Below are 9,384 nucleotides of genomic sequence, written 5' to 3'. Positions count from 1 at the left end.
AGTTCAGGGAGACAAATATTTACCAAATGAGCTTGAGACAGAAGGAGTAGCTTCCCACTTTACCAAATACAATCTTTTGTTAACAGTGCAAAACGGAGTCAAAGAAGAATTCCGTGTGTGCGTGCCTGTGTGTGTTTGACTTGACCACTGAAGCTTTCTCTCCCCAGACTTCCTCCATTTTTCCAGTCAGCTAGAGAGTATTTGGCTGTCAGACAACAGGAAAAGAGCAACCAAAGATGTATTATGGGGGGAAAGCACGTGGTTCTAGGAAATCAAAGAAAATCCTAGAGCAGATCCAATAATGGCTTCTTAATTTTAATTATAGCTCACATCAAGAAACCTTCACGTTCTAGAAACATTACCTGCTCATCTTTCTGAAGATCTGTCAGAAGCCCAGGTGTGAGAATGTAGGGGGAAAAAATCCAAACTAAATTACTATGTAACAGTACTAGTGAGATTTAATTATATGAGACACGTATTGGCATATTTCCTTTAGACCTCTTGGAAATGGTCCAGAAGGAGCCGTATTGTGGGCATAGTAACTGCTTTCAGGGTTATAGCTTGTTCACAATGTGTCAATCCCTTGTTCGAGTCACTGAAAGGACCAGTATTCAGTAGGACCAGCATTTGAACTAAGTGCGAAGCCCCCTCAAATGTACCGAAAATGAGGACGCATGGGAGCAATGAAGCCTATGCCAGCCTGTGAGGGCTGTTAGCGTGTTCTGAATTCATCAATATGTGCTGTGCTGCGACGATGTCTGCAAGAGTGTACAGAGGTGGGGTCGGGGAGAAGAGCTGCAGGGGAGAAGGCTGGGAAGTACTTGACACCGCGAAGCTGCTCAAACAGATTAGACCTTGGATCCTGCTGAGTGTTGTCCAAGAGTAGAGCTGTTTTCTTATGTGGCAACAGACAGGAGATGATACTTCTACTCCCTCTAAGTGAGTGAATGCTTAGCCGGAGAGCAGAGCAAGCATTATCATAAATCAACTGAAGCCAGCTGGTCAAAGACGCTCGAAGCAAGATGCCAGTAACTACAAGCATCAGGTTTAGGGTAAAGGAATTGATGTTTAAGGGGGCGGATTTTTTTTTTTCTGCATGCAGTATCCGCGGTGACCAGAAGAGGGCGTTGGACCCCAGGGATCTACAAGCATAGAGGCTTGTGAGCTGCTCTGTGGGTACTGTAAATCGAACCCAGGGCCTTTGGCAAGGAAACCAGTGCTCTTAACCACCGAGCCAACCCTCTAGACTAGCAGTTTCTTTTTGGAATATTCTCCTCTCTTGTTCCTTTCGTATTCCCTTACGTATTATGTACACGAGGACTCTGTATGTACACCTGCTTGCCAGAAGAGGGCATCAGATCCCCTTACAGATGGTTGTGAGCCACCATGTGGTTGCTGGGAATGGAACTCAGGACCTCTGGAAGAGCAGTCAGTGCTCTTAACCACCGAGCCATCTCTCCAGCCCCCCGCCCCCCCTTTTTTTTGCCTCCTTGACTTTTGAGTTAGAGTTTTTTGCTATGTATCCCAAATTGACCCAAACTCTTAATCCTCCTGCCTCGGCCTCCAATGTGTTTGGAATTACAGTTAGCGTCTCTGGCTTCCTTGGCACACTTTCTGCTAGGGTTTTTCTGTTCCCATTGATGGGCAAATGCTGACATGCCTTAGACATTTATTCAAGGCCCAGCTACTCTTTATCTACATCCTTATCCAGGTGATCTTCTCTGTGGTAGACTCCGCTACTGACCTTGGTTTCATTCCTCCCGCGTCTTGTACCCAGGCTTGAAATCGGCAAAGCGTACTTCTCCTGCCCTGGACTTGGGACTTGGAACTGGGCATGCGGAATAACTAGCTTTAGGTAGTGATAAATTGGCAGAGTTCAAGATGCATCGTGAGCTTAGATAGGACCTCCCGTGCTCCCTCTTGCTCTCTTGGTACTGCGCTGTGGGCTGTGGGCATGGCCTGGAAGGGCTGTGGGACGGTGGGGGGATGGGAGACCTACAGAGATGCTCGCTTGACCCACAGACCTGCAGATGCCTAGCGAGAATGTCCATGCCAGACGCAGGCGCACACAGACTCACAGACTCTTTATGTCGCTGAGTGTTACGAATGGCTGGCTATGAGGCAACAGCAATCTGACTTCTCCTATCTAAGTAAACTATATAAGCGTCCTTTTACCTGTTCAAGCTCCAAACAGGAGGCATCCCGGGTTCTCTTTCCTGTCTCCGTTTGTATTTAGTCTGTGACCTAGCCCTGCGCAGCTCCCCGTGACCTATTTAGAGCACAGCCGCTCTCCTCTGCTTTGTGCGGTGTCTCTGACTTGGAACACTTCAATACTCCCTTTGTCAACCTGCTGTGCTTTTTCTTTAGGCCCATTCTCCACCTATCAGCCAGGGCAATCTTTTGAAAGAGTAACTCAGGTCATGCCTGCCTCTTCCCCAGTTGTCATTACCTGGAATAAATGCTGAACTCCTCCAAGACTCTCCTCTTCTGACCCCACGGCCTCACTGGCCTTGTTACATGTACCTCCAACACTCGATTGGTTCTAATTTAGGGGACTTTCCTTTACTAAGTGTATTTCTCCCAGCTAGTACCTGAGCCGCTGTTGTCCCACCGTGTGACTCAGAGCTTAAATAGGACCCTTTCAGAGAGGCCTTCTTTGAGAAGGATGGCCAGCCTCTGCTCTCACATTTATTGGTACTATGGTGCCTGGGTCCTCCCATGAGAAGGCCTAGTTGTTTCAGCTTCTCAGAGTGCTATGGGCAGACAACATGTAGCTCTCAGAATCTTTTTTTTAATTGTATTTTTTTTAATTTATATTTCAAATGTTATCACCTTTCCCGGTTTCCCGTCCATAAACCCTATATCCTCTCCCCCTCCCCCTGCTTCTATGAGGATGTTCCCTCACCCACCCATTCCCTCCCACTTCCCCGTCCTGGCATTCCCTTACACTGGGGCATTGAGTCTTGACAGGACCAAGGGACTCTTCTCCCATTGATGCCAGACAAGACATTCTCTGCTACATATGCAGCTGGAACCATGGGTCTTTCTATGAACACTCTTGGGATGGCGGTTTAGTCCCTGGGAGCTCTGGTGGGGTCTGGTTGATTGATGTTGTTGTTCTTCCTATGGGGTTGCAAACCCCTTCAGCTCTTTCAGTGCTTTCTCTTCCTCCTCCGTTGGGGTCCTCTTGTTCACTTCAATGTTTGACTGTAAGTATCCACCTCTGTATTTGTCAGGCTCTGGCAGAGCCTCTCAGGAGACAGCTATATCAGGCTCCTATCGGCATGCACTTCTTGTCATCTGCAATAGTGTCGCTCTCAGACTCTAGGAGTTGCTTTGGTAACAAGAGAGTTGACTGACTCATTCGGGTACCCATGCCTGGGAGACCTACACTTAGTGACGTAGATAGAGCCCCATCCTCAGTAGTAGGTGCTGCCGGTGAAGAAGGAGTTTCTTGTGGAGTTGGAGGTTATCGTTGGGCAAGCTTTCCAGTTTGACTTCTCTTTCTGTATTTATAGGTCCTTCCCCTCCAGTTACCGATCCCCAAGACACTCTTTAATACAGGTATATTTTATATGTTGTGTAATATAACACGATATTAATATGTGCATAGATTAATATGTGTTCTGTGTATTAATTATGCTGATTTCACAATAGCAATGAAACTTTGTTTCTTTCGTAGTGTTTAAAAATGATTATAAAGTTATCCTCTCTGTGTGTGTATAGCCTGCTCCTGGGATGGAAGTGATGTGGGTGTGGGCCTCCCCTCCCCCACCGTACTCCAGTTCTGCATCCCGAGTGCCCTGAACAGCAGTGACACTGGCCACTGTCCTCGCCGTGGCAAACAGCTATCGGTGTGTACCAGGCGCTGTTATGAGTAACTTACCATGTGGACCCACTTCCTCGTCCTGCCCCGCCCCTCCGCACACTGGAACTATTTGCTCTACCTTACAGAGGGGCAAACACAAATACAGAGAGACCAGTTGGCCATCCCAGAGTTACACAGCAGGTAAGTGGCACAACCCACATTGGAACTCAGGCAATCTGGGTTTACGGTCTATGTACTTTGACAAGCCACATGCGAGGTTCTCTGTCTGTCAGTCTGTCTGTCTGTCTGTCTGTCTCTCTTCCCTTCTTTTCTTTCTTTCGTTCCTTCTTTCCTTCTTTCTCTCGTCCTTCCTTTCTTGTCTTTCTTTTGCCATAGCCGCTGTTCAAATAAATGTTTGCCAAGTCATAAGATGAACAGAGGAGAGTACTTGGGCTGCTTTTCTAATCTAGGGTTTGAAGAGTTCACCTCTCCTCCCAGTCGTGTCACTTTTGTTGCTATTGTTGTGACGAGGCCTCACTCACTTGGCAGCTAAGGCTGGCCGTGAACCCACAATCCTCCCGCCTTAGCTCCCTGAACGCTCAGGTCACAGGTGCACACCTCCATGCCCATCTGATAGATATTTTGAGCGACCATGATATGCCAGGTCTGGTGAAATGTTTTGGGAACATAATATGAATGAACCACATGGGATCCCCCTCCCCACGCAGCTTGTTACATTTAAAGGAAGAGAGTAAATCATATTTGAAGATAAATATGGTATTGGATATTATTACTACCTGCTAACCAAAATGCTTGGCTGACTTTTCTGGCCCCAGAGAACCACCTATAGGACCCATAGGATCTATTATCAGGTGACAAGTCTGTGAGGGTGAGGAAAATGTTTCCTATAGTCACACACACACACACACACACACACACACACACACACACACACGTGCATTAGTGTTTTGTTTATATGTGCTATCGAGTGTTTGTCTGGGGTCTGCGGAGATCAGACAAAGAGGGTGGATCTCCTGGAACTGGGGTTATTGATGGAGGTGTTAGAAAGGAACCCAGGTCTTCTGCAAGAGCAAGCCATACGCGCTCTTAGCCGCTGTGCCATCTCTCCAGCCCCGACTACATTGTTTAAAAATATATTTATTGGGGTTGGGATTTAGCTGCTGGTGCCATCTCTCAAGGCCCTGGGTTCAGTTGTTCAAAAAAAAAAATATATATTTTTTTTATTTTATATATACATGTGTTTTGCTTATAGGTATGCATATGAACTACATGCACGCAGGTGTCCGAGAAGACTAGACAAGGATGTTGAGTTCCCTGGGATGGGAGTTACAGGGTATTGGAAGCTGGCCCGTGGGGGCTGGGGATCTGTGTAAGAGCAGCCAAGTGCTCTTGTCAGGGGACAACTTGCCTGGGTCAGTTCTCTCTACCATGTGGATTCCAGGAAGCGAACTCGGGTGTTCAGGCTCGGCAGCACATGTCTTTGCTGAACTATCTCACTGGCTAACCAGCATCCTTTTCTCCCCTGAGATGGAAGCAAACTCATTACACTTCAGCCTTCCAGTAAAGGGGAATGGTCTTAGGCAGGGGGATGGCTCACTGGGTAAAGGTGCTTGCACCCAACATTAAGGACCTGAGGATGATCCCAGAACCCACAGGGTGGAAGGGGAGGATCAGTTCCTGCAAGTTGCCCTCTCACCTACACATGCATGGTGGCACATACATTCACACCAGACACACATACATTCACACACACACACACCCCAAAATAAATGTCCTGTTTTGTTTTTTAAAGGAAGACTGAAGCTTTTGTTTGTAATGGTGACTCACTGTAGGAAGAATTACCCAGGTCATTCTTCTGCATCTTGGTCCTGACTCAGTCCAGGAAGCGATCCTGAGGACAAGACAGAGGCTCAGAAGGAACTGAGGTCGGCTCTCTCTGCCGTCTGAGAACACACTTGCTAAGGAGGAAATGCTTTCTGTGGTGATCAAGGGCAGAGGTTGGGGGTTCAGACCCAGCCTGCACTTTTGCTCTGTCTGTCTGTCTGTCTGTCTGTCTGTCTGTCACACAGTGACCTGTGTGCTTAGCTGAGCTTCTTTCAAATGGGGTGACAGTTGCGTCTGCGTCCCAGGTTTGCATCAAGTGGCTCCGAGGATGACACATATTGAACTGTTTTCAGGGAAAATTGCATCTGGGGTTCAGCCAGCCTGGGCCTCTGGGTTCTCTGGGTGTTGTAAATGACAACCTGGCACTCTCTTGTCCCTCAGTCTGGTGAAAGGCGGAAGCCGAGTGGTGAGAGGCCAGGTTCTAGTCACACTGCCTCCGCGGCTTTTTCTGCAGTACTTGTAGTTCACTAACTGCACCTCTTCCAGACCGAAAGGCCACTGCTCATTGCCTCAGTCAGCTCTCCTCTGGGGAGCGTCGGCCTTCTGCTCCTCTTTCCCCTCTCGGATTATCGGAACAAGGACACACAGACTGTATCCACAGGGCAAGGGGTGCTGGGCCTGTTGGCCAGCGAGAAAAGGGTGTCTCTCTGTAGAGTGTAAATGTCTCTGCAGAGGGAGGGAAAGATGTCTCTCTGTAGGGTGTAAATGTCTCTGCAGAGGGAGGGAAAGATGTCTCTCTGTAGAGTGTAAATGTCTCTGCAGAGGGAAGGATGTCTCTCTGTAGGGTGTAAATGTCTCTGCAGAGGGAAGGATGTCTCTCTGTAGGGTGTAAATGTCTCTGCAGAGGGAAGGATGTCTCTCTGTAGGGTGTAAATGTCTCTGTAGAGGGAAGGATGTCTCTCTGTAGAGGGAAGGTGTCTCTCTGGAGAGTGTAAATGTCTCTGCAGGGGGAGGGAAAGATGTCTCTCTGTAGAGTGTAAATGTCTCTGTAGAGGGAAGGGTGTCTCTCTGTAGAGTGTAAATGTCTCTGTAGTGGGAAGGATGTCTCTCTGTAGAGTGTAAATGTCTCTGTAGTGGGAAGGATGTCTCTCTGTAGAGTGTAAATGTCTCTGTAGAGGGAAGGGTGTCTCTCTGTAGAGTGTAAATGTCTCTGCAGAGGGAAGGATGTCTCTCTGTACACTATAAATGTCTCACTGAAGCAAGTGTCTTTGACACTTAAATAACCTAAATTTGTACAAGTGGCAGTGGCTTGGGGCCTTCTCTTCCTCCTTCTTTTCCTTTGCCATAAGGAAAAAAAAAACGGAGTATCTCCTCTTGTTCTCATTTCATTTTTTATTCCCCCCCATCTTCCTTTAAAGGAGGAAATAGGAAAAGAAGAAATATGAGGTGAATCAGAGGTCTTTTTAAACAGACCCCCAAAGCGGGTTGGAGATGTCTGAGGGAAGATTCATACAAGGTTGTTTGAAAAATACATTTGGACCTAGAACAAGACGGCAGAGCACCAGCCTTACTGAATCCCGACTGAGCGAAGACTTCCCGGTGGGGAGCCAGCCACACAGAGTCATGGACGTACTGTCAATGCCCGGTGGGTGGACTCTTCTGCGCAAACTCCCGGCTCGCAAGTGTTGGCTCGAGACTCTGTGGTGGAGATTGTAAACCACCGTCCTCCGTTTTTTGCCCAGAGCCTGAGGGTAATTCGCTTAATCCCAGGTTGACCTCCCTGTAGAATCAGCTCGCAGCACACAATAAATGAGGCAGGGGGTGGGCGGCGGAGTTAATTACTGGGCTTTGGTCCGTTCAGTGTACGAAGCACATACGGACAGTACTAGAGTTTTGACGTGAGTTGAGGGACCTGAATGTGCTGCGACTCGCCAATGGCTTGAAAGAATGCCTAGGATTTCTCTTCTGTTATGGTCACTGTCACTTCTCAGAAGCAAAGGGATCTTCCTGTGCTACTGTGATTGGACGAGAGCAGCCCTTGGCTCGCTCACAGGGAGCAAAGCTACCCGGTATTTCCCAGCGTAGACTAGCGAGGGAGAGCTTGGTTTCCTCACACAGGGGTTTCGGGCAGAGCTGTTGTAAGTAAGCAATAAGACATTAGGAGAACTCATGGGCTTGGTGCAGGGAAGGACCTCGTCAGAGGTGGGAGGAAGACGTCTGCTGCTTTCTCCTACGCATTAGGCAGACCTCAAGGACTTCTGCTTTGTGGCCATTTCCCAACCACGACAGTTTCCTATTCTGGAAATGTATCAGTCACTTAGGGACCGTGTTTAGGACAGTCGTGATGATCTGGAACTCACTGTGTAGATCAGTCTGGCCTTGACCTAACAGAGATCTGTCTGCCTCTGCCTTCCGAGTGGTGGGATGAAAGATGGACACACCGTCGTGCCTGGCTGGAAATGTCTGTTAGTCCGTCACAGATATCAAGTGCTGGGTAGGTCCACTTGTGGTTTGAGAAGCAACAGATTAGGATAGCCATCTTCTGAAGGCCCCTCCACCCCTGAGCAGCTAAGCTCAGTCAGAGTAGGGGTTTGATGGGGTTCACTGCTATCTCCTCACAATCAGAACTATGCTAACCACAGAGGTGGGTGATAGGGAATTATACATCAATGCAGAGTTACAACCTAACCAATTGTACTGAGGAGGGAGCACAAAGCTTTAGGGAGCACAGGGCTTTAGGGAGCATGGAGCTTTAGGGAGCACAGGGCTTTAGGGAGTACGGGGCTTTAGGGAGCACGGGGCTTTAGGGAACATGGAGCTTTAGGGAGGACACAGCTCTAAAGCAGTGTTGTGTAGTTGAGGGATCTTACGATTTAACAGCCTCTAGTTTTGAACACTTGGCTTTGCTAGGTGACTGTTACGTGGCCTTTGACAAATTATTTTACTGTCTTTAGTTCTACAGTCTTCGTCTTTGAAATGAAAAAATGATACCTACATCCAAGAGAAGAAGAAGTGTGATTATTAGTACGAGGATGTTTGGAACTCTGAAGGTATCTGTTTGCCGCTCACTCACATCTCTAGCCCCAATCCCATTGCTTGGGTTTCTTTAGTTGAGATACTAGGGTTAGGAAAGGGAAGCTGTGGGGACCTGGAAGGACAGCATGGGGTGAGCAAACCACAGTGATACAGGTGTATATTATGTCCTAGCAGAACTCGTTATTCTATCCGCTAGAATAATTATTTAAAAGGGGCAAATATCTATCCATTGCTCCCCACTAGGTTCTGAGCCACTCTCGATGTTGTAGGACACTTAATGTTTGGTTCTTACATGTGCTAATTCACTTCCTGTCTGAAAGAGAAAAAGCATACTTAAAACAGATACTTATCCTGAACAATTGACTATGAACAATATGGAGCTTTAATCGCTGCTTTGCCAATAGGATAATTTTTTTGTTTTTTATTCATTATTTCATTTATTTACATTTCAATGTCCCCCTTCCTGGTTTCCCTCTGCAACCCCCTATCCAATTCCCCTCCCCTTTGCCTCTATGAAGGTGCTCCCTACCCACTCCCCCATTCCCACCTTAATCGCTTTCACATCCTCCTACACTGGGATATCAAACCTCCACAGGACCAAAGGCCTCCCCTCCCATTGATGCCAGACAAGGCCATCCTCTGCTACATATGTGGCTGGAGCCATGGGTCCCTCCATGTGTACTTTTGGGTTGCTA

At 47.7% G+C, this 9,384-nt stretch overlaps 1 long non-coding RNA gene across 1 annotated transcript; it reads left to right on the top strand.

The window, feature by feature from the left end:
- Positions 1-7,261: 7,261 nt before the first annotated feature.
- On the top strand, positions 7,262-9,111 carry LOC116889983. The gene is made up of 2 exons (XR_004386520.1): positions 7,262-7,404; positions 8,608-9,111. It is a non-coding gene; the product is annotated as an uncharacterized LOC116889983 (long non-coding RNA).
- Positions 9,112-9,384: the final 273 nt, after the last annotated feature.

This window comes from Rattus rattus, chromosome 1, assembly GCF_011064425.1.
Source record: "Rattus rattus isolate New Zealand chromosome 1, Rrattus_CSIRO_v1, whole genome shotgun sequence".
NCBI lineage: Eukaryota > Metazoa > Chordata > Mammalia > Rodentia > Muridae > Rattus > Rattus rattus.
Note: the sequence above shows the minus strand (reverse complement) of the source record. Positions and strands in the feature narration are given on the sequence as shown.